This window comes from Diabrotica virgifera, chromosome 5, assembly GCF_917563875.1.
Source record: "Diabrotica virgifera virgifera chromosome 5, PGI_DIABVI_V3a".
Classification (NCBI taxonomy): Eukaryota; Metazoa; Arthropoda; class Insecta; order Coleoptera; family Chrysomelidae; genus Diabrotica; species Diabrotica virgifera.
The window spans coordinates 180,552-205,586 of record NC_065447.1 but is presented as its reverse complement, the minus strand read 5'-3'; the positions used below and the strand labels follow the sequence as shown (position 1 = coordinate 205,586).

At 32.4% G+C, this 25,035-nt stretch overlaps 1 long non-coding RNA gene across 2 annotated transcripts; it reads left to right on the top strand.

Moving 5' to 3' along the window:
• The first annotated feature begins 1,461 nt into the window (after positions 1 to 1,461).
• LOC126884891 (uncharacterized) lies at positions 1,462 to 23,833 on the top strand. Of its 2 annotated transcripts, none has more exons than XR_007698179.1 (3): positions 1,462 to 1,685; positions 14,181 to 14,318; positions 22,306 to 23,833. It is a non-coding gene; the product is annotated as an uncharacterized LOC126884891 (long non-coding RNA). The 2 variants fall into 2 exon arrangements; XR_007698180.1 differs by lacking the exon at positions 1,462 to 1,685 and adding an exon at positions 5,792 to 5,979.
• The last annotated feature ends 1,202 nt before the right edge of the window (positions 23,834 to 25,035 follow it).

The following is a 25,035-nucleotide window of genomic DNA, read 5'->3' as shown; positions in this document are numbered from 1 at the left end:
AATTCAAATTTCCACGACGGCCATAAAATTACAGTTTTTTCTTATATGTCAACTCACATAAATAGCTGTATAAACATTAAACTCAAAATCAAATATGATAATTCTAAAACTGTGATTTTATGGACATCGTGGAGATTTGAATTTGCTCTTCTGAAAAATATCGAAAATGGACATATCAGCTTTTGGCAAACTGCCAATCAATTATATTTTGGTGCTATCCCTTTTATTTCCTGTTCATCCATAAGTTTCAGGAATTTCAGTCGTAACTCACATCCAGATGCGGAGATTCAGTTAAATGGAGTCCAAGTTGAAAAAATGTTCACAAAATTTTATATTTGGGAACTCATAATAGACCAACTAGATCCAGATACAGAAATAAAACATAGATTAGCAATAACTAAAACTACTTTTACGAAAATTAAGTCATTTCTTTGTAATAATCATCTCAGTTTAGAACTAAGACAAAAAATGGTTAAGTAGTTAAGTGATATGTTTGGTCTGTACTTTTGTATGGTGCAGAACTGTGGACAATAAAAGTATTAAGCATGCACAGAATTAAAGCATTGGAAATGTGGATTTATATACGGATGCTGAAGATACCTTGTACAGCAAGTAAAACTAATGAATAAGTACTAAGGCGAATCAACAAAGATAGAAACTGCTAAAGACTGATAAACGCCGGAGAATTTCTTATCTGGGACATTGAGTGTGGGAAAATCGATATAAAATACTACAACTGATCCTTAAAGGAAAATAGAGTGACTTAGTCAAGTAACAAGTTTCTTGGTTAAGAAACATTTGTGAATGGGCTCAGATATTATACCGGATTTATAACCATTGCCACTGCTGCTGCCGCTGCCGGAAATATTGCTTGAAATACGACGCGAGTGAGGTGTTCACATCAGTTCCTCGCCAATGTCCTCACAACTCATTTACCGAACGACTCTCAAGAATGGAATGTGACGACAGCATCGTCTTGCTCCCTTACTCACTTGCTGCTTCGCCGGTGGCAAGTGTGAGAGAGTAGTGAGTAGTTGAATGTGAATACTCACTTGCGCTCGCGCTGCCAATCCTTTGACTTCCATCTCGAAAACCGACTTTTGAGGGAGCGCCGTGAAATGGCAGTAGCATGAGCAGTGGCATCGCGAATGAGATATTTACACATTCACGCTGCCCACTTCCCTGCCCAACAGGACTGAGTGTAAATGCGGTATTAAATGCAGAACAACTATTCCATGTTACAGAAGATCAAGAAGTGTTCCCAATAGTGATTGCCATCGGAGAAGAATAATTTGTCATGGAATATAAAGAGAAAGTAAATTTATCTATATAGGACAATAGTCCTGCACATCGGTACCGGTATTCTGGTGTTCTATATCACCCTGTATGCGAATATGTATATATTCGGTTCCAGAATTTCCGTCCAAAGATGCCTACGACGCCGCGTAGCGGATTTCTATAATTTAAAAAAAATTCACACCCACACCACGGTATCGTAATATTCGTGTGGAATCGTACTCGTATTATTTGACACGCGTTCAAATCCACGCCACGCTCATACTCATATTCCCATCCGCCAGCGGTTCACAGAGACCCCAAAACGAAAATTTCCAGATGCAGCTTCGTCTATTGGTTTTATTAATAGTGATTCCGATATAATTGGGTCTTCAAGTGCTACATTTGCGGTAAGTACGGGAAAAATTATTTTTTTATTTGGTTTTTACTAAAATCTGCTATAGTTTATTGCTTCTGCAAAATATTAATCATATTGTTCTTCTATAATGTATAAAGAAGGTAAAAAATACTAATACATAATATATACAGTATACCATATTCGCTCTCAGTTAAAAGTACTTATATTTCATGCTTATTCTTAGATAAGTGAATCTCAAACATTTCCAAAAACATTCTTCTTCTACTTCTTTTAGCATCATAACCCTGCATGGTTCTATACCTACCTGTGTGGCTATGTCCATGCGTTCAGACCTCTCCTATCCCCATTCTCCTCCATTGTCTTACATTCATAGTTTTCAGATCATCTTCCACGTCATCTATAACCATCTCGTTCTGGAACTTTCTTTTTTTTTGGCCTTGCTATCGGTTTCCATTAATATTTTCTTGGTTGTGTTTGTATCTTCTCTGGACATGTCCCACCCAGCCATGGCAGTGCTTGATTTTTCACAAATCTTAAAATATTGTATTCTCACTGATTCTCCATGTGCCGTCCTCCTCTTGCACGGGGCCGTATGGCTTTCTCAGTGTCTTTCTCTCGAATATCTTGAGTTTTGCTCCATCTTTTTTTTTACACAGGTTTCCCAACCATACGTTACTACGGGTCCAATTATTGTTCAATTTCGAAATACGTATCGCATCTAAAACTGATCTAATCAAATCAGGTTTGAATCAAGAGTTTGAATATCTATATTGTTTTTTCCATCAAAAACAATCCACATCATTATGTTCTTAGGAAATATTGGTTCAGAACTACCAAACTGTCAGTTTCTTAGTTGCTTCTATCTAAATCAAGCTATATTTCTTGCTAAATGAAGATTTTCATTTTCTGCTTTATCTTCTAAGCATAATATTTAGCCTACAGGTATCCTTGCTGATTATAATGCTCCTGGTGTTTCCATTCCCATCTGCACGTGGCTCTAATCCAGAGCTTATTTTAACTATTCTAGCAAATGATCTATTTATTCATCGTGATGGGTCACTTTTGGCTACGTGGCTTTCACACCAACCATCTTTTTATCCATAAACTTTCTGTCATTTTTGAATCTGTCATTTCTATTTTATTCTTGTATTCTCTCTGCAATTCTTGCCTAACTTCATGTTCTCTCCAATCTTTTGTCTGAGCTCGTCCTCGGCCTACACACAGTATAAGTATACAATATTCGCTCTCAATTAAAAGCAATAGTTATATTTCATGCTAATGCATAAATGTTTGAATCTCAAACACTTCCAAATACCTTTTATATCTAAAACTTCTTCTTTTTCTTCTGCTTCTTTTGGCATCATAACACATGATGGGTCTTTGTCTGTTTGGTTATGTCCTTCCATTCAGATCTCTCTTGTCCTCTTCTCATTCATTGTAGTTATCCATGGCTTTCAGGTCGTCTTCCACGTCATCCAAACATCTCGTACTGAGCCTACTGTCATCTCTTTTTCTTTCGTCTTTCTATCGGCTTCCATTGTAATTTAAACCTGATCTAGTTAAATCAGGATTGAGTCAAAGGTAGTCAACTTCTACATCGTTATTCCCGTCCCCATACGTGGTCAAATTTCCAATCCAGTACCACTACGTACTACCAAATTAAGTCTGTTTCTTAATTGATACTATCTAAATGAAAGTATCTTTATTTTTAAATAAAGGTTTCCTGTTTTATCTTCTGTGTCATATCCAGCCTACAGCAAACTTGTTGAATATAGTGCTCCTGGTGTTTCCTTCCCCAGCTGCAAATTTCTGAGCCAGACTTTATTTAACTATTCAATGGATCCGTTCATCTTGTTGGTAATCACATTTGTCTACGTGACTTTCACTCCAATAACCTTTTTATCCATAAATTTTCTTCTGCTTGAAGCTGTCATCTGTATTTTTCATTCTTCTTCTTTTTTGGGCTATATCTTTGACAATTTACCCTGGTAACTTTTTGGGGGTAGAAACTTTTTGCGACATTCTAATAAGATGTGTCGGTTTTGGATATACAGGGTGTCCAGAAACTCTACCGACAAACGAAGACTGGAGATTCCTCAGATAATTTTAAGACAATTTAACCAAATTCACTTAGTCCGAAAATGCTTCCTAAGGGAGCTAGAGCTCTTTGAAGATGGCGTCTTCTAATTAGTTTTTCTTAAATACCTCCAGAACGCTTCTAGTTAGAAGAACGAACATTGGTGCACATATTTATCTTCCAGAGATAAATCGATTTCATCCATTGTGAATTTCTAGTACCAGTCATAGGCGTCCGTTTTGGGTGGAGCAACGGGTATTTTATCGCATAACTATTTTGTCTTTAACTTTTAAGCATCTTTGATACTAGATTATTAAATTGTGAGGTATTCTAGTACTAAAAGGAACTCTTACTTTAAGTCGGTAGGACACACCGTTTTCTAGAAAAATCGATTTTTTCGTTTCCTGAATTTGAAAAAAAATTGAAAAATTAAAAAAAAAACGGTGTATTTGGTGTATTTTACCAACTTAAAGCAAGAGTAACTTTTAATACTAGAATACCTCATAATTTAATAATCTAGTGTCAAAAAGTCTTAAAAAATTAAAGACAAAAAAGTTATGCGATAAAATACCCGTTGACCTACCCAAAACGGACGCAAATGACCGGTACTAGAAATTCGCAATTAATGAAATCGATTCATTTGTGGAATGTAAATAAACGTACCAGTTTTCGTTTCTTTAAATAGTTTTTTGAAATTTTTTTTGATATTTAAAAAACAAAAATTTTTTAAATCGATTTTTCTAGAAAAGAGTGTATCCTATCGACTTGAAGTAAGAGTACCTTTTAGTACTATAATACCTTATATTTTAATAATTCAGACTCAAAAATGCTTAAAAACTAAAAACAAAAAAGTTATATGATAATATAACTGTTGACCCACCCAAAACGGGCGCCTATGACCGGTACTAGAAATTTGCAATAGATTGAATCGATTTATCTTTGGAAGATAAATATGGGTACCAATTTTCATTTTTATAAATGGAAGCGTTCTGGAGATATTTAAGAAAAACTAATTACCAGACGCCATCTTCAAATAGCTCTGGCTCCTTTAGGAAACATTTTCGGACTAAGTGAATTGGGTTAAATTGTCTTAAAAATATCTGAGGAATCTATATATAGTTTGGTCCGAGTTTTATTCTATATCATTGTTTATTTATGGATGTGTTATCTACTCCGTGATTTTTCACTGCTTTCCACGGGTTGTGGACTGGGACACTATTATACATCTTTCGGAAATCCTCGAATACAATGTGCAATTCAACGTTGAATGCTATTATTTTTTCTTGATCAAGACAAAAATTTGGCATTTTTTACTTAAATTTTTAGAAATTTACAGAAATTTTCAATTGGACATAAATCAGAAGAAACTTTTGACTAATAAAGAGTTCTAAAGTGTGGCAGCACTTTGCTATGTATCCTACCACATTTATTCATTTATTTGTACGCATCATCTGGCAGTTTTTCCTAAGTGAAATATGTCTAAATATAAATCTGTTTAAATATTTTTGGAGTAGTTTGTATCGACTTTTATAACTGTTTTCCTGTCGAGAATAGAGGGGAGGCTAGAGTAGAATTTAGGGATTAACACCGGGTATTCTAACCTAAGTTTCTTTAGCCTTTTCTTAGTTTCTCGTGGAACCAAAATGAACCAGGAACAAATAGAAAAAGCTGCCTTAGTCATTCGGAAATGTAGAACTGAATTTCTCTAGATCATTCTTGTGGGTCCGTATCAATTTTTTTTAGTTTCTTGACAAGTAATTTTGATGCATAAAATATAATAAAGTGGTATACTACCCTATTTTTACATACATATACATTTACTACCCTATTTTCCTTAAAAAACCTATTTGTCTTTACAAACTTTCTGATAATGTTGTATATGGACTAAAACTCTTAAAAACCTTTTTTCTATTAAAAAAGTGATATGGTGTAAGGCGATAATTTATAGCCTATATAGATTATTTAGTATATAGATAGTATGTATATTTCCACCTTTTCAATTCGTTGAAAAGGTAGTAAAACTGTTATCAATATAATGCTAACACGTCGTCCAAGTCATAATGTGAGCCGGCTTATAATTTTGACAAATATTTGTTATCGGTAGGTAACACGTATACCATTGGAATTACTCGTACTTATTGTTAACAACACAACTCCTTAGGTACTTGTTCCATATGTACGGTACTTTCAGTTTCTAAATGCAGTGATTGTGTTCCAGTTTATTCTACACTTTGGTTTTGATTTGTTGGTATGTATTTTATATTAAAAGAAATATTTTTCATTTATACTATATTGTCTAATACAGATTATTTATTTCTTTATTAAGCTCAACAGGCCTTGAGGCATAGGACTGAAAAGTTTACATTTTCTATTACAATGACTACTTACTCTTTGTTTTAATTACATAAAATATAATTTAATGTTTCCTTCAGTCTTTCCATACATTGTCCATACAGTCTTCCTTCCATTGATTTCTGTCCAATGCTTTTTCTTTCCAATACACTCTCCTTCCATCTCTTTCTTGGTCTACCTTTCGTTTTCTTTTGTATTGGCTTTCGCGAGAGTACCATTTCAGGCATTCTTTCCTTTCCCATTCTCTGAATGTGTACTAAATATGGCATTCTCTGTACTTTGATTACCTACTGTAGTTTTTTTTGGTTCCTTATATAATTTTTCAAGTTCTTTATTATTCGTTGAGTAGCCCCCTATTTCTAAATTTATTCAGCCCACCTGGTTGATCACCGTCCTCTTGGCCTTATTCTCGGAACGTTTCCAGAAACAAATAATTTTTCTAAATTATCACTTCTGCGAACCACGTGACCAAATACTGTAGATTATTCGCTGCAGGCACTTTCAACACCACATCTCAAAGGCATCAATTTTTGGCATTTTTGAAAGCGAAGAATCCAAGTTTCTGCCCCTTAGAGAAATATTAAGGATACACATGCACTCATCAATCTCGTCTTGATTTTTTGAGAGATAGACCTCTCTTTCAAAGATCTGTCTTTCAAAGCTTTGTTTAGGCGACTCCTCGTACTTTTTGCCTCACCAATACGTCTCCAAACTTCTGATATGCAGTTGCCATCATTAGTTATACTATACCATCATTAGTTATATTATTTTCGTTCTCTCCAGTTGATTTCTGTTTAGCCAGTTCTCTTTCTACAGATTTTTTCTTTTCATTGCTGCGTCCACTTCATCTCTGAAAAATCTTCGGGGTCTGCCTCTCTTTGACATATCCGTATCAGGTTAATATATTCTGTTCTATGTAGTCTATTCTATCTATATCTGAATTCATTCTTATTATTTTCTTAATCTCTATGTACATATATCTTTATATTCTATTTCTTCTTGTTACTCTACAGCTTCTCCTTAGAAATTCCATCTCTGTTGCTCTTATTTTGTTATTATGCATCTCTTTTGCTGTCATTTGCATCTTGTCGTTATTAATTTTAATACCAAATTTAATGCTTTCCATCTCAACTCTTTGCAAGAAGCATTTATTGTTCATTTGCCGCCGCAAATGTAGTGTTTCAATATGCACATCACGATTAAAATGGACCAAACATTTATCCAGCCTGCACATTCGTATGCCTTGTGCTAATCAACAAAGCATTTTATCATAGGTACTTGAAATTCTCTCAACTTTTTATTAAAGAGTAGTCTCAGATTCAACATTTGATCACATGTACCTTTTCCCTATACAAACCTCGCTTGTTCCTGTGTTAATCTTTTTCTAATGATACGCAAGAAGATTTTACTGGTATGTGATATTAATGATGATATGCGGAAGATTTCACATCTTGTAATGGCCCCTATTTTGTATAGTGGAAAAAACTGAGGTTCACAATCAGGTGACCATTTTCCTGCATTTCCAAACAGCAACACAGCTAGAATGGATATCACGTAATGACTGCAGCATTGACTCTTGGGACCATGTCAATTCCTGAAGATTTGTCTCTCTGTAGAGATTTAATTGAATCTTTTAATTGAGAGATAAAGACAGTAGGTTCTCTAGCGTAGTCAGAGGGCCACAGATTTTCTGCTAGACTCTTGTTATTTTTATATAAATCCATAAAATAGTTTCGCCACGTTTCCCATTTCGTCAATATCGGTCTTTAGATTACCTACTTTATTCATCAAAGACGTTCTATCTTCGTTTGTATTTTCGTTAGATGACTCTAGGATGAATACATTGGTATTAAAATCTCCTAGGATTGTTTCCTACTGGGAATAGCGCCAATAGTTTCTTCTAGATCTAGAGGTCCATAGAATCTGTCAATGTCTTTATCTAACACTCTAGGATCTTATAATTCTAGGAAAATCAAATACATAAGTCGTATAATGAAGAATGACCTTAGCTTCAGAATTTACCATATTCATAATTTAAGAATATGCATCCAGTTAATCCTCTGAAAGGGCATAAGAAAAGGTGAAGAAAATTACGCTTCTCGCTTTCAATAGAAATAGAATACAGCTCGAAAAGTATAAAATTGTTTATCTATTAATTTAAAGTATTTTTCCACTAGAATCTACAGTTTTCAGCCAATAACACGGTAATTATCAGAATTTTCCACATGATTAATTTTGATACTTTATCTAGGTTCTCAGTATATTGTCGAAATTTGCTTATTTTCTATTTTTTATTAAATGTTTTTTTATACCTTGAAAGCGTAATAAGTTTTTACGACCATTTTTTTTTCAAACCCACATAAGTATTGTTCTCAACAGTGACGCTGTATTGTTCTAATTTGATTGTATAGTTTTATTAATTTTTTATTGCATTGATAAAGATTTTTAACGATTTCGTCTTATTGGTTGACATGACAATTGCAATGGATTTATGAAAGTATTGTATTTTGAACCATATATACCAAGAAAGGATCATATATTTATATTTAAAAAGGGAAAAATGTGGTTTCAATAATTGTATATTTCCATATACATTATCAGTTAAGACCGTATTTTTGCTTGTTTTCGACAGTGCTTCGAACATTGAGAGAATTTCTTCTTCTTCTACGGCACTACAGCCCAAGTTGAGCCTTGGCCTCCTTTATTTTTTGCCTCCTTTATTTATTGGCTGCTCTTCTCCATACACGAACTCCTAAAAGTGCTTGTGCGTCGCTGCTTACTGTGTCTTCCCAGCGCTTTCTTGGCTTTCCAACCGGTCTCTTTCCCTGCATTCTAGCGTTCAGTACTCTTTTTGGTAGCACATCCTCTCCAATTCTTATCACATGTAAGGTCCATTGCAATCTTTGTATTGTAATGAAGTCTAACAGGGGTGTTTCCTTATAAAGTTGATAAAGCTTGTTGTTGTATCCAATTCTGAAGATTCCGTTTTCCCTCACAGGTCCTAGTATTCTCCTCAGTACTCTCCTTTTGAATGTTTCGAGTTTGTTGTTGGATGTTTCTTTCAGAACGCATGCTTCACTGCCATAGCATGCTATTGGTCGAATTAAGGATTTATAGATTCTCATCTTTATATTTCGATGGACACTTTTAGATCGAAATATATGGGAGATTATTTGCCTGCGTTATTCTCTTTATATTTCTCCATCTAATGATTCGTCGGCATATATTTCTACTCCCAGGTATGTAAACTTTCCAATCGTTTCAATGTCATCTTCATGTATAATGTTTTGTAGGACTATATTTTTTCTCGTCTGTATCATTATTTTTATAATTTCTGTGTTAATTTCCAGGCCTAGCCTTTTCATTGTGTTTTTAACTCTTCGTTTCCTGTGTTCCTGTTGATGTTATACTCATAATATCAATATCATCGGCATAAACGGCCAGTTGAACCGTTACGTTGATCTGTTGATCAGTAGGTTTCCTCGTCCAGTTTGCATTTGCATTGGGAGAATTTGCTATCAACTTTCTCAACGCTGCGAACAGTTTAAGTCAACGCTTTTAGGCCTCAAATGAAGTATTTAGTCTTGCAATTTTTTTGACCAGCATGTATATACTTGAAATTTTCACAGAAAGTAGGGAATAGCCCAAGGATCATTTTCTATATCAAGCCGCTGTACGCTAAAACCTTGGGGGTGGTTGCCATCCCATCTCGGAGGTGGGCATTTTTTTATTACATTTTAACCATGTAAATGGATGATGGATGTAAAATGTGTTTCTAAGAAATGGTTTTTACATTTTCTTCGTAAAACTAATATTTTTCGAGTTATTCGCGGTTGAAAGTAACAGTTTTTCGACGAAAAAAAACCACCTTTTTTGAGGGTTTTTTGAGAAACCACCTAACAACCCCCTAACTACCCTCCTAATTAAAAATTGGTCTTCACCTTTCTGTAATTCCTTTTATATTTGTATTATCAATACACCGAAGAAGTTTGACCTATTTAAAAGGCTTAATTTTAGAAAAATTGGAACTTAATCGGAAAGAAAATCCTTGGAACTTTAGGGCTTTACAAAGGTTAGTTTCTTTTAGCTTTACAAAGGTTAGGAAATTCAAAATAAAATTCTGTCGAAATAACCTCGTATGCCATTCCTTCTCTATAACTCTCTATAACTATAACTTAAGCATTTTACAGAGTTTAAGGTCAGTGAGAAAGAACACATTAAGGACGCATATTATAAAATATATCATAATTTAATCGGGCATTCAAAAAAGTCTCAAATCTAGCGCTCCCTCACCAATCTTCACCTCACTAATCTTTCTATACGTATCATCCAAATTCTATCTTTAACCTAGTGTAAACATATATGTGGTGTGGCTCGTACATTCTGATAGGTATAAACACTGGTAAAACTGTTGGATCTTTCGAATATGCATATGCGATTTGTGCATATTTGTTTAAATATAACAAATTCGGGTATTGAAGTCTCAAAGGAGAACAGATTGATGCATTCCACTGATACATGATGAACATTCAGATTAGACAGAAAATATTATTATTGAGATGTACATCTACGCTCGTCTATTCAACGTAGTATTTTAACAGGTATACCTACTACTATTTTTCTACTCATTATTGCAATAGGAACACTTTTAAAAGTACTAAGTATTTCTCAGTCTTATGTTGTCATTTCTCTGGTTCTTTCGTCTTTGACTATTTGCCGAATCTCAGCACAAAACATATCACTTACACCCTGATCCATCCGTAGTCATTCGACAATAAAAATAGAGGATTGTTTAGGTTGTCAATAATTTGGTATCATGCAGTCATTCAGTATTCTGTCAGCCACGTCAGCCAGGTGTGATTATCTGCATTAGAAATATGCTTTAACAGTTTTTGATTGAATAATGGTATTGCCTTCAGATATTTATCAAAGACGCCTAACAATGCAAGAAATTATAGAGCCGACCACAACATTATAAAATAGAACAGGAACGGAAGCAAAAGAATCATAGAATTACCAACGGAACAAGAAGGTTGTACAAAAACTTAGAAAATAATAAAACATCTGGCATCTGGTGGTAATGAACTAGTTGCGGAGATGTTAAAGATATAAGGTGAAACGATACAAAAGAAAATTCACCAATGTATACATGATATCTGATAACAAGAAGAAATACCGTAGGACTAGTCCAAAGCATTGGTAGTCCAATATCCAAAAAGGGAAATAAACTTTGCAGCGAAAATTACAGAGATAGCACTATTAAACACTTTTTACAAAAAATCAATTATTGACTATGGTACAGTGAACAAACACAAAGAAACTGGAGAAGAGACATAAGAATGAGAAGAAACTATGAAATAGGCCGTGACTATTACCCACTGGAAACTACATTTAACAAGAGGACAACAATAAGAAATACAAGGAAATATAATAGTCTCCCGTTTTATACCGCTGACGCGGCTTTGGGATTATAGCAGGGTTGTCTGCTATATCTAGTCTAGGGTCTACGGTGTACAAGGGACAATGAAGGTAACAGGGCCAGTGCTACGCTTCAACCGCTTATTATTACCCCTGGTTTTACCCGAGGTACTCATTTTATTCAGGCTTAGTCGACCTGGGGCCTATAGACATTTTTTGAAGTGAAAACTTCTTTAGGGACGTTGTGCGATTTTTGGATAGGGGAAAAAGCATTGAATTCGCGACCGTCATCGCTTATGCTATATATTATTTGTATGCATATATAAATTGTATAGAAGTATTTAAATTTAAAATAAATGTAAAACCTATTTTAGGATGGGGAAAAAAAGATTTATTTCGCGACCGTCATCTCTTCGACGAAATAAATTTTGTACGTATCTATATTATGTGTATCTATACATAAATTGTATAGAAATATTTAAATTTAAAATAAATGTAAAACCTATTTTTCGATAGGGAAAAGGATTTATTTCGCGACCGTCATCTCTTCAGCGAAATAAATTTTGTACGTATATGTATTAAAGTGAAAACTTCTTTAGGGACGTTGTGTACTTTTTGGATGGGAAAAAGTATTAAATTGGCGATCGTCATTGCGACCGTCATCGCTTCGAAGAAATAAATTTTTGAAGTGAAAACTTCTTGAGGGTCGTTGTGCACTTTTTGGATGGGGAAAAAGTAATTAATTAGCGACCGTCATCGTTTCGACGAAATAAATTTTTGAAGTGAAAATTTCTTAGGGACGTTGTACACTTTTTAGATAGGGAAAAAGTATTTAATTAGCGAACGTCATCGCTTCGGCAAAATAAATTTTTAAAGTGAAAACTTCTTTTGGGGACGTTGTGTACTTTATAGATGGGGAAGAAGTATTGAATTAGCGACCGTTATCGCTTCGGCGAAATACATTTTTGAAGTGAAAACTTCTTTAGGGACGTTGTGCACTTTTTGGATGGGGAAAAATTATTAAATTTGGATGGGGAGAAAGTAATAAATACGCGACCGTCATCGCTTCGACCAAATAAACATTTGAAGTAAAAACTTCTTTAGGGACGTTGTGCTCTTTTTGGATGGAAAAAAAAGTATTAAATTATCGACTGTCATCGCGACCGCCATCGCTTCGATGGAAATACATTCGTGAAGTGAAAACTTCTTGAGGGACATTGTGCACTTTTTGGATGTGGAAAAAGTATTGAATTATGGACCGTCATCGCTTCGACGAAATAAATATTTGAAGTGAAATTTCTATAAGGACGTTGTGCACTTTTTCGATGGATAAAAGCATTAAATTAGCGACCGTCATCGCTTCGATGAAATCAAGTTTTGAAGTGGAAACTTCTTGAGGGACGTTGTGCACGTTTTGGATGGGGAAAAATATAAATTAGACCTTTATCGCTTCGACGAAATAAATTTTTGAAGTGAAAACTTCTTTAGGGACGTTGTGCACTTTTTGGATGGGGAAAAATTATTAAATTAGCGACCGTCATCGCTTCGACGAAATACATTTTTAAAGTGAAAACTTCTTTAGGAACGTTGTGCACTTTTTGGATGGGGGAAATGTATTGAATTAGGGCCGTAATCGCTTCGACGAAATAAATATTTGAAGTGAAACTTATTTAGGGACGTTGTGCACTTTTTCGATGTAAAAAAGTATTAAATTAGCGACCGACATCGCTTCGATGAAATCAATTTTTGAAGTGGAAACTTCTTGAGGGACGTTGTGCACTTTTTGGATGAGGAAAATATTATATTAGCGAACCTTCATCGCTTCGACGAAATAAATTTTTGAAGTAAAAACTTCTTGAGGGACGTTGTGCACTTTTTGGATAAGGAAAAATTATTAAATTAGCGACCGTCATCGCTCCGACGAAATAAATTTTTTAAGTGAAAACTTGTATAGGGACGTTGTGCACTTTTTGTATGGAGAAAAAGTATTGCATTAGGGCCGTAATCGCTTCGACGAAATAAATATTTGAAGTGAAACTTATTTAGGGACGTTGTGCACTTTTTCGATGTAAAAAAGTATTAAACTAGCGACCATCATCGCTTCGACGAAATAAATACTTAAAGTGAAAACTTCTTGAGGGACGTTGTGCACTTTTTGGATGGGGAAAAAGTAGTAAATTAGCGACCGTTATCGCTTCGACGAAATAAATTTTTGAATTGAAAATTTCTTTAGGGACGTTGTGCACTTCTTGGATGGGGAAAAAGTATTGAAGTTGCGACCGTCATCACTTTGCTGAAATAAATTTTGTACATATATAAATTATGTGTATGTATACATAAATAGCATAGGGCATACGCATCGCGTATATCGTATATGATATAGGTATAGCACTTCTTTTAGGATGGGGTAAAAGCATTGAACTCCTAATTTATATACTATAAGAAGTTTTCACTTCTGTCGGCACTCCCACGAGTGCCTTTAATTTTTTTTAATGTCTAGCTGTTCTTGCCGGCGCTGAGTCTCGAACCCCGGTCTACCAGCATGCGAGTCAGACATCCTACCGCTGAGCTACGCCGGCCCACAAGGAAATAATTAACCCTCTAGTACCCTAGTCCGCCTTAAGGCGGACCGTAATAAAATCTTCCAGGCTTACCATTTAAGTATTTTATATTTTATAGATGCAATACCCAAACCAGCCTCTGGACTAGATCGAATAAGCATCCAGCTTTTAAAAATATGGGCGATCAGAAGAAATGAAGCATTTTGGCTCGCAATTTTTTCGTCCAGCATGGATTTACTTGAAATTTTTACAGAAGGTAGGGAATAGTCCAAGTATCATTTTCTATATCATGCAGCTGTACGCTAATAAATGAGGGTGGTTGCCACCCCATCTCGGGGATGGGAATTTTTTATTACATTTTAACTATGTAAATCGATGTAAAAGGTACTTCTAAGAAAAAAGTATTTTTTACATTTTCTTCGTAAAACTAATATTTTTCGAGTTATTCGCGCTTGAAAGTAACAGTTTTTCGATGAAAACATCGAGTTTTTTACAGGGTTTTTTGAGAATACCTCGAAAAATATGCATTTAATAAAAAAAACTGTAGATATCAAAATTGTATCTTTTAGTAATACAAACTAAATTATTTTTCTGTAATATCTTTAAGACCAATACAAACCGAGATACGGCATGTTAAAAGTTAGCTTTTTTCGTCAAATGCATAATTTGAAATATTCAAAGTAAAATAACGGAAAAACTTTGCATTTCTCGAGGAAAACTTATATAATCTATTTTCAAGTATGCAGTTAGCTCTTTTAAAAAATAATAATCGAAAGTTTCTATCCTGAAAATTAAGCCACTTATGATCAAAAAAAGATCTGTACCTGCTTTTCTCCATGAAAAAATCAGTGAAAATAGCCCCCTAACTACCCTCCTAATTAAAAATTAGTCTTCACCTTTCTGTAATTTCTTTTATATTTGTATTATCAATACACCCAAGAAGTTTGACCTATTTAAAAGGCCTAATTTTAGAAAAATTGGAGTTTAAAGAAAAATGAATTTTTTGGAATTTCCCATTTTTCACCTTTTACTTCAAAATATCTCCGAAAATACTGGGGATACGAAAAAAAAAAGAATGTGTGTGTGTACTTTGTACGCACGTAAGAAGTTATACTTCTATTATATGAGTATATGATTATAAACGAAATTAATATACTTTTTATTTATATTTTATTTAAATATTAAATTAATTTATACTTACTACTTCTCAAACATTTTTATTAAAACAGTGCCAAAAATTAAAATAATAAAAAAATAAAACACACGCAAACACATTAAAAATGCCACAAATGATTTCTGAACATTAATTGTCGGAAAATTTTTTAACTAAATACGTATTTTCTGAAAATAAAATTATATAATAAATATACTTACAATCATAAAATGTATAAAAAAAAAAATAAAAAAATAAAAGTTTCTATTGGGATTCGAACCAACTTACCACGCGGCTGGTATTTGCGTTTTCACTCGCATTAAAACTTCGCCACAGAGACAGCTTGTCATTACGTGCGAAGATCGTCTAACTAAATAGATTAACCTTTTGACATTTTTAACTTATGTAAATCAAATTATTTTGATTTTGAATTGAAATGATTTAGAATTGAAAAAATACAACAAAACATAGAGTAAGAAGAATCAAATTATGTAAATAAAAGTATTACATACTACTTATGTATTTTGGTAGGTTCAAGGTAGGTATCGGAGCCCGTATAACGACTAATAAATTTCGCAATCACTTGCGTCGTGCAAAGTGGCTATGCTCAAATATCATAACAAAATTTGATCAACTATTTATAAAACACTTACCAGTGGAAGATTCTTTAGCTTTGAATAAGCGAGATCTGCGGCACTCATACTAGGCACAGTTTGATGAGCTTTCACATTGGCATGCAACAATCATCTCTTCTATGTAAATAAGTCCAAAAATATAATATGAAAACTATTTAAAAAGGCAGTATAACCATTAACTAACTTTTTGTTTGTTGTTTCTCTTCCTACAAATTTTAAAACGCAACAAGCATACATTATAACCAAACACAGTCCCACAGCTGTGCCACAGCTGCCATATTGGATACTTTTTGTCATGTCATTTGAACATCCAATCAGAACAAAGTTATAATGCGCATGCGCCCGGTCGCTAGGTTTTCCCATATAAAATTTCACCGTCATTACGCCCGTAAAGAAGTATAACTTCAAAAATATGGACTACTAAATTGTAGCTTTTTTAATAACTAAAATTCCCTTGTGCATGGATTTTCATTACAGTGAAAAGTTAGCGAGATATAGCTGTTTAAAACCTCTATTTACGAGCAAACACCCCCTTATTCGAGCCCTTTAAACCCACCCTAAGTAAAAACTAAGAGATCTTACGGAATTTAGTTTACACAGTCTTATAACTCTTCAAAAATCCTACAAAGTCATTTTTGAAAAAACTTTTTATCGCCAAAAATGAAGGAGCAATGTTTATAAAACGATTTTTTTTTCGAAAAATTCGGATAGTCCGCTTATAGATCATTTTCAATGTATGTATAATACCACAGAACCGGTTCGTATACTGGAAGATGACTAAAAACTATTTGTATTTGTATTTGTACATATTTGTAAATTCGTATTTTTGTGTAAATAAATGTTTTTGTAATTCTTTAATTCTACTTTCTTTTTTCTGTACAGATCTATTAAAATATCTACTTATAAAACTGTAATGTTATTAAGGGTGGTTTTTAAGGGTTGAAATATTATGATATTATATTCTAAAGTATAAAACAATCATTTTTTAACCAATCAAAACCAAATTTTACCCATATTAAAGTTTACAATGTTTTATATAATTTTTGACAATAAGGAGTAGTTTAAACCCTAAAAATAATCAACACCCTTAAGCATAATATAGAATATGAAGTACAGGGTGAGATGATCCTAATCCCAAATTTTTATGTAAGTCCATGCAAGCGGAAAACATTATTTTAGGATAAGTAAATTTTTTATATATAGCTCCAACAAGGGTGGCTTTAAGGGTTGAAATATTATGATAGTATATTATAAAGCACAAAACAATAATTATGTAACTAGTAAGAACCAAATGTTGACAATACTAAAGTTTAAAATGTTATTTTATAATTTTTTTGCAATTAGGGGTAGTTTTCACCCTTAAAAAACAAAAAGCGTGCAACGGCTCAATATAGAAAATGAACTAGAGTGTGTAATGAGCCTAATCCCAAATTTTTGTACAAATCGATGCTGGACGAAAAAATTACGAGGTTTTGCCATTTTTTCAGCTTCATTTCCTCGACTAATAGATTTCTACCCTATAATTTTCAGTTTAACGTGATATTTGGTAGTGGTACTAAAAAAATTCGGGCTAGAGGGTTAAGATCATAAACTAAGGGAAGAAACAACGAAAATCAGATACAAGGAGGAGTTAGAGAAGGAAATGTGCAAAGAAAGGGAGATTGCAGAAATAATAGAACAATAATGTGGAAAATTTAGAAATGCTATGATAAATGTTAGTTTCGATATAGATACATAGTTTTGAAATCTTTTAGTGTTTGCGGAAATTTTTAAGGGCAAAAATGTGGAACCTACCAACACAAAAATAATTTATGTTCATTTGTGGAAACTATGAAGTTTGGGAAAAACCGAAAGACATCTAAACTTATATCACCTTTTCATTTTTTCATCGGATTATTTTTGCAGCAGCGTATTACGAAACCTTGTACATAATTCTTATGTAATGAACTGTTAATAGAATTGCAATCTTCGTATAAATCATTGTAAATAACGGCATTTTATAACAAATAATTGTAATCGTCACGTTGCTTTCTGAATAATAAAGTAAATATTATAGTGCAGTCATTGAAGCGTAAAATAGGTTTTTACCTCCGAAATTTTTTACTATAAACCGATTTACATGAGATTTTGGAATTAGGCTTATCTTACCCTTAACTTCAAAAGTGATATTGACCCGAACTCCGTTTTCACCCTGGGGGTGGTTGCCACCCTTTTTCGGAGGTAAATTTTTTTTTGTCAAAATAACCTCAGATATCGATAGAAGACCTAATTTGAAGCAAAAAATGTTGTATAAAGTTTTTTCAATAACCCAATACTTTTCAAGTTATTGGCAATTGAAAATTCAGAATTTTCTCACGATTTTCAACAGTTTTTTTGTAAATATATCCAAAAATATGCATTTTAACGATAATATTATACTGAACAAAATTGTAGCAGGCAAAAAATGAACAAATTGGTTGTTTAAGGAGTGTTCTAAGTGCAATATTAAGCGATATATTGAAGATCAAAGCCGTTTTTTATTTTGTGTGAAATTTAATCGATGTATTCAATGCCATCTAGCGGAGAGCGAATACATTTTATGCATGCTAATGAGAAAGAATTTTATAGTGATTAAAATAAGCTGTAAAATGAGCACTACTAAAAGCTTTTTTCACGTAAAATGAGTGAGCTGTAATGAAAAAAAAGAGGAACATTTAATGTTTTTTTAATCAATGGATTTCATAAGTGCCATTTCCACCAAAATCAAAATTAATCGTATTCCATCTAGAATCAACATCATTCCTACAACTTTTTTCATTATAATATGTAGTTAAAAACCTTTTATTTTGAAACGGTGAAGGGTCAAAGGGCTCAAGAGAGACTGTGGATGCGCTACCACGCGCTCTTTAATTAATCACATCTTCGTCAATTTTTGTGTGATAGGAAAAACAAAGAAATCAAAATTTTTGTCAAGACAAACCTATTTTTTTTATTATTACACTTTTTGAAGTTATACTTCTTTAGGCGCGATTGAGATTGAGGGTGAATTTATATTAATCTGCGCGCATGCGCACACCGACAGTATGGTATTAGTCGTTATACGGGCTCTGATTGGGTGTTGAAATGATCTGTCAATAATAAATAATTGTTCAATATGAAGGTAAACAAATGTATAATATATTAGTTTTATTGTTGTGAGGACAGAAACAAAAAAGTTTATAATATTGTAGTGACTTTTAAATAGTTTTTAAAGCAACAGGTACGTAATAATTGTAAATGTATCATAGGTACCTACCTACCTATTTGAACCAAAATACATAGTATGTAAGTAATACTTTAATTTACATAATTTGATTACCATCAAAATTTCTATCTATATTCACCTAATATATAGTTTTCTTACTCTATGTTTTGTTGTACTTTTTCAATTCTAAATCATTTCAATTCAAAATCAAAATAATTTAATTTAATTCAAAAATGTCAAAAAAGTTTAATCCGTTTTGTTAGTCGATCTTCGCACATAATGACACATTGTCTCCGTGGCGAAGCGTTTAATGCGAATGAACTCCATTACAACGCCAATACCAACCGCGCTGATTAGTTGGTTCGAATCCCAATAGAAACTTTTATTTTTTTATTTTTTTATACATTTTATGATTGTAAGTATATTTATTATATAATTTTATTTTCAGAAAATACGTATTTAATTAAAACATTTTCCGACAATTAATGTTCAGCAATCATTTGTGGCATTTTTAATGTGTTTGTGTGTGTTTTATTCTTTTATTATTTTAATTTTTGGCACTGTTTTAATAAAAATGTTTGAGAAGTAGTAAGTATAAATTAGTTTAATATTTAAATAAAATATAAATAAAAAGTATATTAGTTTCGTTTATAATCATATAATCATATAATAGACGTATAACTTCTTACGTGCGTACAAAGTACACACACATTCTTTTTTACGTATCTTTTATTATTTTTGAGATATTATGAAAAGAAGGTGTTTTCTTTTTAAATTCGAAAAAATTTTTCTTCTTAAAATCGTGATTTTTTCAAAAAATATGTGTTCCAAAGTAGCAAAACTGCTAGAATCTATCAAACTCTTTATATTCAAGTTGATTCTAGACGGAATACAATTAATTTTAATTTTGGTGGAAATGGCACTTATGAAATCCATTGATTTAAAAAAAAACATTTGATGTTCCTCTTTTTTTCATTACAACTCACTCATTTTACCTACAAAAAGACTTTCAACAGTGCTCATTTTAAAGCTTATTTTAATCACTATAAAATTCTTTCTCATTAGCATGCAAAAAATGTAGTCGCTCTCCGCTAGATGGCATTGAATACATCGATTAAATTTCACACAAAACAAAAACGCCTTCAATATCTCGCTTAATATTGCACTTAGAACACTCTTTAAAAGACCAATTTGTTCATTTTTTACCTGCTACAATTTTGTTCAGTATAATATTATTGCTAAAATGTATATTTTTGGAGATATTTGCAAAAAACTGTTGAAAATCGTGAGAAATTTCCGAATTTTCAATTGCCAATAACTTGAAAAGTATTGGGTTTTTGAAAAAACTTTATACAACAGTTTTTATTTAAAATTAGGTCTTCTACCGATATCTGAGGTTATTTTGAAAAAAAAATCCACCACCGAAAAGAGGTGGCAATCACCTCCAGTGTGAAAACGGAGTTAGAGACAATATCACTTTTGAAGTTAAGGGTAGGATAAGCCTAATTCCAGAATTTCATGTAAATCGGTTCATAGTAAAAAATTTCTGAGCTAAAAAGCTTCAATAACTGTACTATTAGAAAAGTTTAACTAAACTAATCACACAGATGACCAGTGTCTGTTTTAAATTTAATAACCTTATAATAAAATATAAGTCTTTGTGCGAAATAGTTTTTAGTGGTGTTATTTTTAGACTCATAAAGCAGTAAAATCTAACCACAGCGTAAAATTGTTTCATAAATCAAAAGAGCAGTTAATAAAATCAAGTTTGTTTCTTAGGCCATTGATTATGTATATACTTTAGAAAGGAACTACAACATTAAAGGCTTTTTATTATTTAAAATCCCCCAAATATGAAAAATCCGCGAAATGCTAGGGGTGCTTTTTTGAGAAAGAGGTGAATTAGTCCCTTGCCACTAGAGTATTTTAGGGTGAATTATATACACTTTTCGTACATACAGTAAAACCTCCGTTAACCGAAATAATTGGGGGACAGGCCGTTTCGGATAACAAGAATTTCGGTTAAAAATAATATTGCTTTTTGTATTCTTCTTGTATCAAATTACATACTATTGGAGGGATATAGCTGCAAAACATCGTTGTCAAAGGAAAATACAAAAGAAAATAGAGTATTTCTTTAAGAAAACGCTCTAAACATGTTCTTTTTCCTTAATTGCATTGCTTTTTTTTAATTTACTTTTCATTGACGTAATTATTTAAACTGTCAGCCATTTCGGTTAAACGATGTTTCGGTTAAAAAGGTTTCGGTTAACGAAAGTTTTACTGTATATATCTACAGAAAAGTTGTTCAAAACTAAATATCCTCTCGAAATGTCATTTTCTAAAGTAAAAAATATATTGTTTTACAAAAATATATTCAAAAAACGAAGCAAAAAAACACGAAAGAACGCGATTTTGTATTTTGTCCCATTACTTTTTTCACGGTGATACATTATCGCTTCAGAAAATAGTTATTTATGTACCAAGTCAGTAAAGTGACTCTTTATCGAACGAGTCTGATATTATGAGCCGAGCGAGCCTAGCGAGCGAGGCGAGTAACAGACGAGTTCGATAAGGAGTCTTTACTGACGTAGTGCATACAAAATTTTATCGCCAACATATATTTTTTAAACGGTTCTCTTTAGTTCAATAGTTTGCGTCAAATCTTTAGACGCTAATTTGACTGCCTTTTCTTCAATGCAAATGAATGAAAATTTGCAGTCATATGCATTCGCGGGAACAATACACGAATAGTCAATAAAAAATTTTTTTCATGTTTATTAATTGTTTAAATGAAAACAAAAGAATGTGTGTGTGTGTACTTTGTACGCACGTAAGAAGATATTCTTCTATTATATAATAGGTAATTTAAACGAAGTAAATATACTTAAAAGGTTATTTGCATTTTATTTAAAAATCAAACTAACTTTCTTATCTACCACTTTCAAAAAATTTTTATTAAAACAACCAAAAATAAAAAAATATGAATCGCCCAGGAATTGAACCCGCAACCTTCCAATCTCAGTGCTAACGCATTTCCCACTACTCCAGCGAGGCCCTAGAAATAGACATGTAAGTTTCGGATATAATTACACAACACGGCGACATATAGTGTAAAAATGTTATGCTTACATAATATTTTATTAATCCAAAAACACAAGAATTATAATAAATAATACATTTCCTAAAACCACTAATATATTCTTTTAATGACTTATTTGCACGGTTACAGATACATACATACCTATCTTGAAAGATTAGCAATGAACTACAATACTGTCAGAACTACATACTGTCAGTGTGCGCAGGCGCGCGGATCATGTACAATTTTACCCTCAATCGATTCGCCGCTAAAGAAGAATATCTTCAAAAAAAAAACGATTTTAATGAAAAACGCTTAAATTCTCTTGTTTTTTACAATGTAAAAACTTGAAACTTTTTTAAGGATTGTATAGCTAATGATATGAACAATACATAATTTTACTTTTTACGTTAATTGTTTACGTTATGCTTCATAAATAAACAATAAAGTTTCAAAGTTTTGGCCGATTCCGACTACTTTTCATGTTAGTACATCATACGTTTTATACATATTTTAATAAATATGACGATATATTTTAATGTTTGAAAAGTGTAAGACTAAAAAGTAAAAAATAAAAAAATATGAAAAAAAAATTTAAGAAATGCTTTTCTTTAGTTACGAGTGACTAAAATTAAAAATATTATAAAAAATCAACTAAAAAGCAAAAAATAAAAAAATGAAAAAATCTAACACATTCGTTAAAGAAAAGCTTGGTGCGAAAACCGTTTATGCGATGAACACGCGCCACGCTTTTCTTTGACGGATGTTATAATTTTTTCAATTTTTTTTTATTTTTTGCTTTTTCGTTGATTTTTTTATAATATTTTTAATTTTAGTCACTCGTAACTAAAGAAAAGCGTTTCTTAAAATTTTTTTTTTTCATATTTTTTTATTTTTTAATTTAATGTCGTCCGAACCACTGGGGTTATAAACGACAACGATGGAAAATACATATTAAAAACAAGCTGAAAATGCGAGCATTGTCATAACGAAAACTTTGTATATTTATTTCTATTATGAAAAGTAGTTTAGAATTATTAATCATTATGTTTTAATGTGCAATTATATCATTCTAATTTAAATGTTATGAACTATAAAGGTAGTTTACTCTTGATCGAAATTCATATTTTTTATATACCTCGTATAAAATTAATAAAATTTTATACAAGGTGTCCCAAAAGTAGTGGAACGGTCGAATATTTCGCGAACTGAACATCGGATCGAAAAACTGAAAAATACGTGTTCAATCATTTTCAAAAATCTATCCAATTACTCCAAACACCAACCTCCACTACACCCCCTGGAGGTGGGGTGGGGGGTAACTTTAAAATCTCAAATAGAAACTCCTAGATTTTCTTGCAGATTTGGATTCGTTGCGTAAAAGTAAGCAACTTTTATTTAAGACATTTTTTCGAACTGTGGATAGATGGCGCTATAATTGGGAAAAACGATTTATTCTGATACCATGGGTAAATTATAGAAACGGTCTAATATCTCGAGAAATACACTTCCAAATGAGAAACAAAACAAATTTTTTTAATACTTTTCGAAAACCTATCGATTAACACTAAACATGACCCTCCAACCCATCCCCCTGGAGGTGGGGTGGGGGGTAACTTTAAAATATTAAATAGCAACCCCCACTTTTTATTACAGATTCGGATTTGTCATGAAAAACTAAGCAACATTTATTCGAAACATTTTTTAGAATTGTTGATAGATGGCGCTTTAATTGGAAAAATACGATTTATTAGCGCCATCTATCAGCATTTTAAAAAAATGTTTCGAATAAATGTTGCTTAATTTTTCATGACGAATTCGAATCTGCAATAAAAAGTGGGGGTTGCTATTTAAGATTTTAAAGTTACCCCCACCCCACCTCCAGGGGGTAGGTTGGAGGGTCATGTTTAGTGTTTATCGATAGGTTTTCGAAAAATATTAAAAACCTGTTTTTTGGTTTCTTATTTGGAAGTGTATTTCTCGAGATATTAGACCATTTCTATAATTTACCTATGGTATCAGGATAAATCGTTTTTCCCAATTATAGCGCCATCTATCCACAGTTCGAAAAAATGTCTTGCATAAAAGTTGCTTACTTTTACGTAACGAATGCAAATCTGCAAGAAAAACTAGGGGTTTCCATTTAAGATTTTAACCCCACCTCCAGGGGGTGTAGTGGGAGTTGGTGTTTGGTGTCATTGGATAGATTTTTGAAAATGATTGAACACGTATTTTTCAGTTTTTCCATCCGATGTTTAGTTCGCGAAATATTCGACCGTTCCCCTACTTTTGGGACACGGTTGCATCATAAATCTTAGAACAAGAAGAGCTTTTTATGAAGAATAACTTTTATTTGGTATCCATAATTTGAGAAAAATATTCAAATATTTTTTTCCATTAGAAGGATGTACACAGACACCATACTGGCTAGTGATTTTAGTCAATAATTTTGCCAATTCGGCAAAAAAATTATTTCTAAATAGTTAATAATTATTACTAAATAATTAGTAATTTTGCCAATTTCGGCAAAATTCTCAAAAAACAAAAAATTACCTTCTACAATCACTAGCCAGTTGTGTCGAGTTTAGGGAACGACTAGGTATAATCAAATACTATGGACGTCCATAGTATTTGGTATAATACATATAATATTTTATAGCAAATGGAACAGTCCATTTATCATAAAGGGGAGGCCGTATTTATACTGGTATAAACCTTTTTAAAACTGTTAATAAATTATTGCTTTTAAAATATTTATACTCAAATTGTATTTTTGAACATCCTATTTATTTTATATAATAATTAAATTCACTATCAAATGTCATTGATGTTTTATTAATACTTAATTTAAAATTTAGTTTGACATTCACGAAGTGTCAA